General features: G+C 44.6%; 1 protein-coding gene across 1 annotated transcript in view; it reads right to left on the reverse strand.

The window, feature by feature from the left end:
• Positions 1 to 10694, reverse strand: part of SNTG1 (syntrophin gamma 1) — a 357968-nt gene extending 347274 nt beyond the window's left edge. The window contains exons 1-2 of the mRNA XM_032469883.1: positions 10452 to 10694; positions 9323 to 10074 (exon numbers count right to left, since the gene is read on the reverse strand). The gene's annotated coding sequence lies outside the window, so the exon portion shown is untranslated. The remainder of the gene's footprint in view (positions 1 to 9322; positions 10075 to 10451) is intronic.
• Between the last annotated feature and the right edge of the window lie 1048 nt (positions 10695 to 11742).

Here is an 11742-nt window from a genome sequence, read left to right on the forward strand (position 1 = left end):
ACGAGATAAAAAGCACCGAGAGTACTTAGGTTAGTCAGAATACGTCTGGCACCCATTTTCATCCTCAGAGATTTCTTTCTGAAAAAAATATGGAAATTTTACACAATATCTAATGTTGATGAGGATATTAAAAATAATGTAACAAAAAGACATTATTATTAGAGATTAATTTCAGCCTTTCAAGTAAACACTGCATTACATATTACTAGTGGAGAAAAGTTAATTTTCCAGTGACTAAACCAAATGAGTAATTACTGAATATTTTATATATTTTACATGATCACTTAAAAATGAATATATAACTCATCAGAGAAAATAGGAGTTTAAATAGCTCTCTCCCCAAGTCTTATCTGTATTTCTCTTGGCTTTACTATTCAATAAATAATGCTTTTTTCTCACCAGACCTCCAACACCACAAGCAAGACTGATATAATTCAACAAAACGCTCACGCTCCCAGGAACTTGCTGTTACCAAATTCTAAAGGGGGCTGTGAGCTGAGAGTGACAGGGTGGATTACACTGCTTCTGTCACATTCTTAGAGTGAGTGTGGTCTTTCCATTATCTTGCCCTTAGTTTGATGCCTAAGACCTTAGTCTGAAGATGATGTCAGCCATTTTTCAAGAAGTGTTCTCTCCAAGATGCCCAGAGATCTACTTTGGGGCAAACCCACTTGCTCTTGAACGCACTTGAATGTTTACTCCTTTCCTCGCTCTGCAGTGTCAAATCATCTATTTTTTCCCTTGAAACTCTGTTTTCCCTTACACTTTTCTAAGTACACATTCATCATCTTCTCTCTTATTCTTTCTCCCTCCTCAAATGTGGGTGTTTATATTCATAAACTATTGCTTTTCCTTCATTCTCTTAAATAGTTACTACATTTTCATATCTTTCAGCAACAACCTCCTTCTCAATAACTCTGAGTTGGACATGGCAGGTTGTACCTCCTTCACCTGACATTTGGTCCTTGCACCCTTTCATCACCCACTGGACATGTCCCAAGTCAAGTGTGACACCCTTCCTGCCAAAGAAGAGCGTTTCACATGAGCGTCGTCTGTGTTCGCCAGCATCCGTCACACATCAAACACATGATCTCATCTGGGATCCTCCTCTGGGTTCTTCCTTTGTTAGTGGCATCACCTGTCATTTTACAATCCAGTCCTAGCCTTCACCCCGTAGGTCAAGTTCTCATCACCTCAGATCTGAATTACCACAACAGAATCAGCCCCGGTCTTTCATGACTCACCAAAACGTCTGCAATATGGCACTCGATGTGGTTATGACGTCCGCAAACCTCCCTATTTGTGTAAGATTAAAGCCAAGATGACACACCAGCCCTTCAAAATCCCTCAGGATCGAAACTCCCCAGTTCCTTAGTCAGTAAAAGCAAAAGTTAGCAAAATGCAGTTGCTTGGTTTGTTTTGATCATAATTTGAAGCAAGTAAAACGTGTGATCGGTGGGACAAAAAGCATGTTCTCTTCCTAAACCAGCAATAGGATGTGGAAAAGTATGAAATACTGACCCAAATCCTCATCTTGACTCAATCTATGGTGAAGCTTTGAACTTTCCTGGACTTCAATGATCTCATTTGCAAAATGGGAAGATAATGTTTGACTCATGGTCCTGCTGTGAGAGTCACAGGAGATGCCCTAGAGGGGGACCCAAAGTGCCCTGAGTCTCTCTGAGAACAGGGACTAGGGGAGAAGGCTAGGTTTCCCAGAACATACTTATATGATCCAAGAAGGCTTCACACAATAGTGAAATACTGTAACTTCAGAGCTTTCCAGAAATTTACTGCCATGGAAAGAAAATATAAAATGGAAAATATAGGCACACTGAATAAGCAGGTAATAGACAAATTTTATATGTTGGTAATCACTTTAAAGGATTTATAATAAATAGAGAAAATGATGGCTTAGAGAGAAGAATGAGCAGCCTATTTGTCTGCGAATTTAATGAATTAGATGAACCACCCTAATCTTACTTACCTTAACTCAAAATATGCCCTACCATATGACACCTTGATTGTATTATCTGCAATCAGTGGTGTAATATTCAGGCAATTAGATTAACCTACTCTTAGGAGTGTCACTTCTTCAAGATTAAAACCAGACCAGAGAAACAAAAGATAAATAGTCTAGCCAAACTGGAGCGGACTCACCATAAGATAAATGGGGAGAAAACCCACTAAATATAGAAACAGAGCTATCCAGCAAGAAGCACTATTACTCACATTAGTCTCTCCCTCTGTTTGTGTGTCGTTTGGATGCTACTCATTTTTGAGCAAGAAGTAATTGGACGTCCACAAAGCTGCGGTGCATTAATTACACTGAAGGTCACATTATGAACATTTCATCTTAACATGTTCTTAGAAAAGCAAGCTTTTGGGCAGACAACAAGACTGTGAGTCCACTTTTGCTGAGAATTCCATCAGCAGTAGACACATGAAATGACCCAGAACTCTTTGCTAGATTCATTCTACCCTATAATACAGTTCCCCTTTTCCTGAAAACTGCACCACAGTTTGTACGGGGGGGAAGGGACTTTGCATTTAACCAACGGCAGCCAACAGCTGGTCATCCTTCTCTCTCGGTCTTCCGGTTCACCCAGGCTCCATCCCGGCTGGAGCGGCTGCCGCAGGTGCCGGAGAAGGAAGAGCGGCGGGAAGCGCTGCTGGAGTGAACACAGCGCGGAGCGTTGCTGATCTGGCCGCGTCCCTGTTTGCTCTCTGGACTATTTTTTCCCATAAGATTTTTGACCATTTAAAGAAACTGCGTATCTGTTTCCTCTGAACCATTCGTCATTTTTTGAGACGTTTCTTGTAAACTTTTAAAAGATAATAAGAAGTTTTTTGCCAAATCATGATTCATTTTCCCATTTTTGGATAAAAACAGAGAGGACTGGAAAAAGGCTTTGACTAAATATTCCATTTTGGTTTTTAACAAATGCCACTGAAATCAGAAAAGAAACGGTCTGCAGGCTCCTGGACACCGATGGCATCTTGTGCGGCGTCCAGCTTGTGGTCCACTTTGTTCCAAATTAAATTAGGTGAAAACAAGATTTCATGCCAGGTCTTTTTCAGTCCCCAGGTTTCACTCTGACCACAGAGAGCTCAGAGTCAGGGCCTCTGGTGGGCCCTGCCCTCCAAAGTTCACCACACGCCCCCCTGGCCAGCGCGCTCATCAGCTTGCCTGCCGGAGCCCTGCAGACACTGACCTTACAACTCGTGCAGAGAGATGTCGGTTGGGATACAGAAAGAGGAAAGGAAACGCTCTAGGGCGAAGCATGAAGGACCGGATAGTGGCCGGCTGAGGGTGTTTCGGATGACAACATACAACATGGGGAATTTATCTGAAGAAATAATAAGAGAGCAACTGTGGGTTGCCTGTCCAGAGCCACGGCTGGCAGCCTGGCCTAACAAGCTATGTGCGGTCGCCCTTGGGTGTCAGAGGGCAGATGGGCCCCAGGATGCTCCGCGGATACCAAAACCTGTGGATGCTCCAGTCCCTTGTGTGACATGGTGCAGTATTTGCATGCAACCTCACACACAACATCCTCTGGTAGACTTTAAGTATTCTCTGAATTACTCACAACAACTACTACATTGTAAATGTATGCAAATAGTTGCCAGTGTGCAGGAAATTCAATTTTTGTTTTTCAGAACTTTCCAAAATTTTTTTTCCAAGTATTTTTGATCTGTGGTTCGTTGGTCGAATCCAAGGATATGCATGGAACCGGCAGATACGGGGTCCAACTACAATCACGCACATCACCTTGACTGAGTCCCTGCCGTGTGTTCCCTGTGCCTTCTGCCCCAACTGTTCCCAGCGGCACATGGAGGTGACGTTTTCCTTTGTTTTACATATGGAAATAAAGAGACCCAGAAAGCCTGCACCCCTTGCCCAAGTCTGTACAGTTACCGAGTCTCTATACCAGAATTCAAATTCCGATATGTCTGATCATAAATCTCATGACTTTTCCACCCTAAGAGTACAGGGACTTAATCAGGAGAAGAGGTCTTAGAGGAATCAGAAGAAAAGTTTCTGAGCTCAACTAAACCTACAGGGTTTTGTTTGTTTGTTTGTTTTCTTATGGACATGATAATGACTGCACAAAGGAATCAAAAAAAGATGAGCTGCTAAATTAAGGTAAAGTGATTGACCCAAGATCACATGATCTGTTGATAAGTAAACCGTGCAAGACTCTAGGCTTCTTAAGAACTCAGTGCATGTTTAACCACGCAATACTGTTTTCTTATTGACGCTCCTAAATGTCTTACTCTCAGATACTTAACGATTTCTCGTCACGAATTCCTCTGAGCAGATTCAAAGTGGATGCGTTTTTCTTTTAAATAGTTTTGTATGAGTAACATATTACCGAAAATCTCGTACCACTTCTAAAAGATTCATGTTTTTTGTTAATTTATTTTGTGAATTCATCAGGTATATAAAATTAAATCTTCAGCTCTGAAATTTTGAGTGAATGACAATATATTGCTGATTAGAAATGGAGTGATAACTACTTCACAAATTTAAATTTTAAACATGTATGCAAGTACGTGCACTAAATGTGATGAAAGTGATAAAAACTAGTCACTTCCTAATGCATTGATTTAATGATTCTTTCATTTAAAAATAAACAAACTATTATTTCAACTTTGATGATAACTTGAGGACCAAATTCATGAAAATCTAAAGTGATCTTCTGACACTTTTCATGCTTAGAATGTGCTGAAAAAGCTTCACAATCATGATAGAAAGAGAAGTTCTTGATCACATGACATTATTTTAATGACCCTTCACCTCCTACTTTTTTCCCATTTCTCTTTCTCTATTGTTTCTTTACTTTTTCTTTTTTTTGGTAAGGGATAATAAATCAAACCCAAAAAATTCTCAAAATTGTATCACTAAGTAGGTAATTGTATAATTTCCCATTTCCAGTTCAAATAGTTTAACCACAGAACCATGTGGAAACTGACTGTAATACCAAATGATAATTTAGATTTCTTAAACTCACCATCAGTATATTCTTGATCAGAGTCTAGAACGTCTATGCAGACAAAATGTTTAAAGATTACATTTCAAAAATCAGCCAATTTTAAGACTCCAACTAATGAAGGAAAAAAAGCAATGAGATGTTGCTTAACTGGTGATTTCCTGAAGACATCTTAGAGTAGAACCCAAGCTCTGGACTAAACCAAGACCCCTTCTCTCCGGCATTCCCAGGGTACCCCTGGGTCAGCTCCGAGTTGCCCACACGTCACTCTAACTTCACTAGTGAGAAATCAAATCAAGATGCTTTCTGGATGTGCTTTCCGATATTGACTTTTTCAAGTTGATTTAAGCCTATGAGTTTCCTTATCAATATAACCTATGGCAATTATTATTTGTCCCTTAAAGACCAGAAAATTATGACAGGAAGGAAGTGATTGATTCATTTAAGGTCAAAGTGAAAATACATTTGACCCTTGAACAACATAGATCTGAATTGCCCGGGTCCACTTATACTCAAATTTGTTTTCAGTAAATGTATTGGAAAAATTGGGGGAGATTTGCAACAATTGAAAAAATGAGCAGTCAAAGAGTGTAACCTAGAAATATGGAAAAAAGACAAAAATATGTCATGAATGCATAAAACAGATGTAGATACACGTATAACATAAAAAACGTGTTAATCAACTGTTTATTATCAGCAAGGACTGTGGTCAACAGCGAGCTGTTAGTATTTCAGTTTTGGGGGAAGTCAAAAGCTACATGTGGATTTTCAACTGCATGGGAAGTTGGCGCCCCCTAACCTCCCTGTTGCTCAAGGGTCAACTGTAGTTAAAATGAACTTGAGTCATATGGACCTAGACTTGACCATTTGGTGTAAAACATGGTGTCCATTTTGAATCATAAATATTTTAAAACCATTCCATTATTCCATTGAGAGATATAAGAAAACTGATGCTGAATTAAAATATTGGTATATGAATATTAAAATATTGACATATGAATACATATCAATATATATTAATAAAATATAATATTAAAGTATTATAGTCCATACACTGAAAGCTCTTAAATGCAAGAGGCATGCTCACCACATAGTAATGGGTTTTTTGACGAGTGAAGGAATGAATGCTATTGGAGATCACTAACAGTAATTCAAAGTTATAGCGTTTAAGTCTCCAAAATGCTCTCAACAGCATCATGTTGAGACTTCCTAATACTCCACAGAGTAGGCTTCTGTTCATTTATCCCACAGATACTTAGGTGTCAATCGTATATGAAGGACTGTTCCCTAGTTGGTAGGTAAAGTTCCCCCTTTTAAGGAAGAAAAATTAAATTTCAGTGAGTTGAGTGACTTGTCCAACACCCAATGACCACCATTTCAAGAATCCGGATCTCTTGACTGTCAACCATTACACATCCCACTCCATCATTGATGCATAATGTGTTTTGTGCTGCAGGATGCCGGCTCCTTCACTGCATGCCATGTACGGCTTGTTCTGCTGAGCCACACAGGAAGAAAACCCTAAATAAGAGGTCTCTTTCCACTTGAGTGCTATTCTGTGATTCACTGGATGGGTTTCAGGGGAGGTGACATGACTATAGAAATAATTTCTGGCTTTTCTTCACTAGGGGCTGCTGCCTTCTTGATAGAATTCGGTGAATAGGCAGGTTGCTTGTCTGGAATTTATACCTTTTAATTGGTATGAAAATAAAAGTCAGTGATTGAGGGCCTTTTTAAATCTCAATAATAACCATCTTTTACTTTTACATTTTTTGTAAATATGTATATAACGTGGTTCAAACTCAAGCAAGCAATTCCAAAGGCAAGCTGTGGACATTCAAGTTCAATGTGATCTGATGGTCGATAATTACATTAAACTCTTCAATTAATATTTAGACAGTGTAGGCAAAAAAACTGATCCATGAGTATTTTTATAATATTTTTGTAATTTAAATGTTCAGACCAGAACTCCCTGTCCATCTTGCCACATACTATTCCTTGTTAAAAGAAGAAAAGCAACTGAACAGATTCCAGGGCTCATTTCTTAATTATCCTCTGGTCCAATATACACTTCACATTTTCTTGATTGTGAAACCCTATTTCACTTTTCTGTTATGAGTCCAGAATATAAGCAACACAACAAAACTTACCTTTAGCAACAAAATCCCCTCTCCCTGGGGAAGGGATATTGAATACTGTGTCTGGTACTCCCCAAACCTCACACATCCGTTTTTGGTAACAGACGAAAACAACCATCAAGACAAACAGCCTGCTTTAATGGGCTATGGATGTCCTGGAATTAAGTATTGATTTCCCTTTAAAGACAGCCTGTGGTTCTGTGCAGGGGGAGGGGCGTTGGTTGCATTAGCCCACCCACTCCTTTTTTTAGGAGGGTCAGTTGGAGATTAGAATTTGCATAGGCATTAAATTGATTTACAAAACTCTGTCTCAATGTAAGGACACTTCCCCAAAAATAAGGATTGACTCCAGCTTCCAGGTGGCTTGCCTGAGCTTGGAATGGTGAGTTATTTATTTCTATGACTAGGTCTCCAACAGGATTAGGCAAAGGTAACTTTTATTTTGTGCAGTTTCAGCCACACATGGAGGAAGCCTGCCCCCTCTGCCACTAAGAAGGTAACTGCGGCCGCAGCAGGCTTCCTGGGACACGTTCTCTGCTTCCATTTTATGCTCTGCCAACCAGGGGAGTCTGTGTTATTAACTGACAACTGAAATAAGAATCTAACAATAGTCTGTAACTCTCTTAAAATGTGATTAATTACTCCGTGTGGTAATTTCACGTCCACATCGCTCAGATTAGAAAGAAAGTGAAAGGAAATCAGGCTGTGTCAGGAGCGCACTGTAGGTCTCCTGGGAAGATATTCAGACCGCTAGTGCACGTCTCTGCCTGAGATGACCGTCTCTGACCTATATAGGGCAACACAGCCCCCGAGGAGCTCAGTGACACAGATGCCTTTGCTCCCTTTCTGCTAAGCAAGCAGGTTCATGGTAAGTGGCAAGTGACAGTTAAGAATGATTTCTCCTCAGAGTGCAATTGCTGCCCTCAGCCAACGCAAAGCACACCAACCAACACCATCCTAACTGCCTCAGAGGATTTGGGGATGCACCTGAGGTCTGGATATGTATTTTATTATCAGTTATATATGATCTATGAGATGAAAAGGAAAACCCACAGAACTGTGATTTCTCAAAAGGGCAAACTCTTTCCCCAGTGTTGGTGATGCCTACAGCATCACATGTATTTACGTGATTGTAAAAGTCTGTCCTTGTGAGTCGAAGCTCTCCACTAACTGAATGTGCTCATCGGAGCCAATGGAGCCTTAGTGAAATGGGAGGCATGGGCTATAAATCTGTGTAACTGCCTTTACCCAGTGAACGCTTTTTATTAAAGCAGCATGCTTATCAAGGTCACCGTGAAAGATTGTAGTTTTAAAGCTTCAGGGTAAGACTCTGGAAGTAAGAATCAACAGAAAATAGATTTAATTAACACTTTGAAGTTTATGGCTTGTCAAAAACCTATTGGCCCCCATCACTTTTTGGACTTCAATGACAAATATATTTTGTATTTGCAACTAAGAAGTCAGAATGCTGTGGAAGCCCAGCTCTCCTAAAAAGGCACACTAAAGCTCATTTTCTGCCTTCTGGCAGATCTGGTTTGAGCAAGCAATCTTAGGCTTTAAAAGACTGGAAAGAAGACACTGCATAAAAATGTATGTATTTATTCAGGTGAGATTCCACAGGTGTAGGTATACTTGGGGTTGGTGTAGAGAGAGGAATCAGATGTGTGTACACATGTGTCTGATCCTGCCCACGGTTTGGCATATTATAATTGTATAAAATATAATAGAAGAAATGGTTAAATCATCACTACTAGTAACTTTTTGAGTCTTGCATACTATGTAACAGACAGGATCACTTTAAACTGCATGCAGAAGACCAAGAAAAAAATCTATCCCAAAATGCCATATTACACTAATTTGGGGGAAAAAAGACATACACACATTCAAAAAGATATTAGATCTTCAAAAAATATCCAACTAAGAGTTTACTATAATTATATAAGCAATCAATACTGATACATATTATTTTTAATATTCTTGTCCCATAAGGGACTTCAGAGAAGTAAAACGTCCAACTGTTTATTAGGTAAGAATTTCTCAAAGATGATTATGCAGGAACAACCATTTAAAAATCAAATTGTTTATCTTCTTGATCCACAAGGAAGAATAATAGCTTTAATCTTACTGTTAAAATCTTTAAAGCAGTCACTCAAGTTATAAACAAGCAGAAATAACAGTATGACCGCTTACCTGCCAAGCAGAGGAATTAGAAGCCTTCCAGTATGAGTGGGTCCAGAGCCTCTTCTCACGAAGCTGTTGCCGAAGCGGGTGCAGTCCCCTCGTGTGCGCGCTGCCTACGCGGACCCGCCAGGCCCTTTCGGCACCTGGACCCCGACTGCGGAGCCCATGGTGTCTCAGGCCTCCGGGAACTTCGGCCTCACTCTTCTGCCCGTGTTCCTCGGCCCTGGAGAAGATCAGTCTTCGAGTTGCTGCTGGGAGCTTAATCTGTGGGACAGGAGAGGTCCTCCGAGCCCCGCGCGGGGTTGTGGCAGGTGGAGGGGGTGACTTGTCGCCGGTCAGGGAAGGGGAGGGGGCCGAGGGGGCGCCAGGAGACGCCGCCTCTTAGCTGCGAGGAGCGGGGAGCCCGGCTGCCCGGGGCGAGGACGGCGGCGGCGGCGCAGTTCCGTCCCGGCGGCGGCGGCGGCCCAGTCCCGAGACGCTGTCCATCCCCGCCGGTGCTGAAGCGCGGGGCGCCCACCGCGGCCGGCCCCGCGCCGCACTTTCCTCACCAGCGAAGGCGAAGGGCTTGCTCGTCTTCCAGCCTCACCTTCCTCTGGCGCTTTATATTTGGACAGGGGTTAATTGCTTGCCCCAAAGAACGCTCCCATGCTTATCTGGGGGCAGCGTTTCCGGACATTATCTGACGTTGGAGGCAGGAATCCTGGGGAAACCAAATTTGAGCCTCCCCTGACTTTCAGCGGCCGTGAACGAGTTTCCTAATGCTAGAAACGAAAGGAATCGCACGCACACGCGCGCGCACACACGCGCACGAGAGGCGGGGGGAGGCAGAGGGAGGGAGGGAGGGCGGGAGAGGGAGGGGAGAGAGAATAAATATAGATTATGTACCGTGGAAAATCCAGAGCCTCTCTGGGTTTCTAATTACATAAGATGGAAAGGGCTATTTCGGAGGACTCCACAGTCTTGATTACCAATTGGGGGGGGGGCACATTTAAAAGCTGAGAGGCCCCACTTGAAATTCCTAGGCTAGAGCAAAGAGGTCGTGGATTCTTCTCAGAACCTCCAAGCAGAAACGACAGGTTACTGTTAAATAAAAAGACAGAGGGAAAGAAAGCAGAGCAAAGGCCTTCCGTTTTGCTACCTTATAAAGCGCTGCTGAATTAGCTGGGAATCCTTGCGGAGCCGCTGAGGGGATCCGGCCGGACGCGGGTCGCGTGAGTGTCGGCGTCGCGAGCCTGGTGAGACAGCTCTGCGCGCCCGGCGCGGGCTCCTTCCCAGGGCCGAGCTGCCGAGTGCCCGCAGCCCTGGCTCCTGCAGGGCGGCGGGAAGAGGCCGACTTCTCCAGGACCGAACAGGGGATGATAAAGTCGGCGGGAGGGCTCGGCCGCCCCCGCCCTTTTAAGCCGGAACCAAGCGAGCCCACCGACCCTCGACCTGGGTTTCTGCCGTTTTCCCTCGCCTCTCCTCGCTGCCTCCAGTCCCCTCCCCGCCCGACTCCCGGTCCAGAGTGGCGCGCCCCTAGGCGTCGCCGGCCCCTCGCTCCGCGGCCCGCAGACCCCACCTCCACCCGCTGCACCTGCTTCTCTCGACCGCTGATCCCCGCACCCGGAAGGGTTGTGTGGGTGTCCCCGGGGGCGGCCACCGAGGGCCCCGCCACCCGCACAGGGCAACCGGTGCGGACGCGCGTTGGGTAAGGCGGGGAACTGAAATACACAACGTAGAAACTTGGTACACGGGTCAGAATCATGTCCACAAGGACCCTAGAAGCTATGTGTGGCAAAGAAGGAATATGTAGGGGGTGGGGTCGTACCACAGCCCATCTCTCCAGGGACCAAACTTGTGAGTGTGGGTTTCTGAGCCCGGAGACAGTTGCAGACTTGGGAGGAAATTCGAGAAGGAATGACTGGTATGTGGGGTTAAAGGGGTGGAACGAAACCCGAATTTCCCAGGGGCGTTAGGACAGGGGCCAAAGCCAGTCCCAGGCCCCCCTTCCCCGCCTGGCTCTCGGATTCTTCCTGGCGGATTCCGACAGCAGAGGGAGTCGTGGGTGCAGCGCCGTCCTCCACGCCGGCTCTGGGGACCGGAGCCAAGGGACTGGCGCCAAGCGTCGGGGGGCTCTCCCGGGACCGCAGCGGCGGGCGGGGGCGCGGCGCGCGGGAGGCGGCGGCCTGAGCGGCTCCACTGGTTCCCTGGGGGCGAAACGGGACTGAACCGGGATCACCTGGGAATGGAAGTCAGACCCGCGCGTGGTTCGCTCCGGGAAGTGCATGTTTTCCTTAGACTTGGAGCCATCTCGCCGCCGCCTCAGCGTCCTCCTGTCAGGTGGCCCCCAGTGTCGCTGCCGCCGCTGGAGGAGGCCCTGCGCGGGGCCGAGACTCAGGGCATGTGCGTGCGGGTCAGGGGGTGCGCGGGGTTGGGGTGTGTGGGGCGGG

The sequence above is a fragment of the Camelus ferus genome, chromosome 29, assembly GCF_009834535.1.
Source record: "Camelus ferus isolate YT-003-E chromosome 29, BCGSAC_Cfer_1.0, whole genome shotgun sequence".
Lineage (NCBI taxonomy): Eukaryota > Metazoa > Chordata > Mammalia > Artiodactyla > Camelidae > Camelus > Camelus ferus.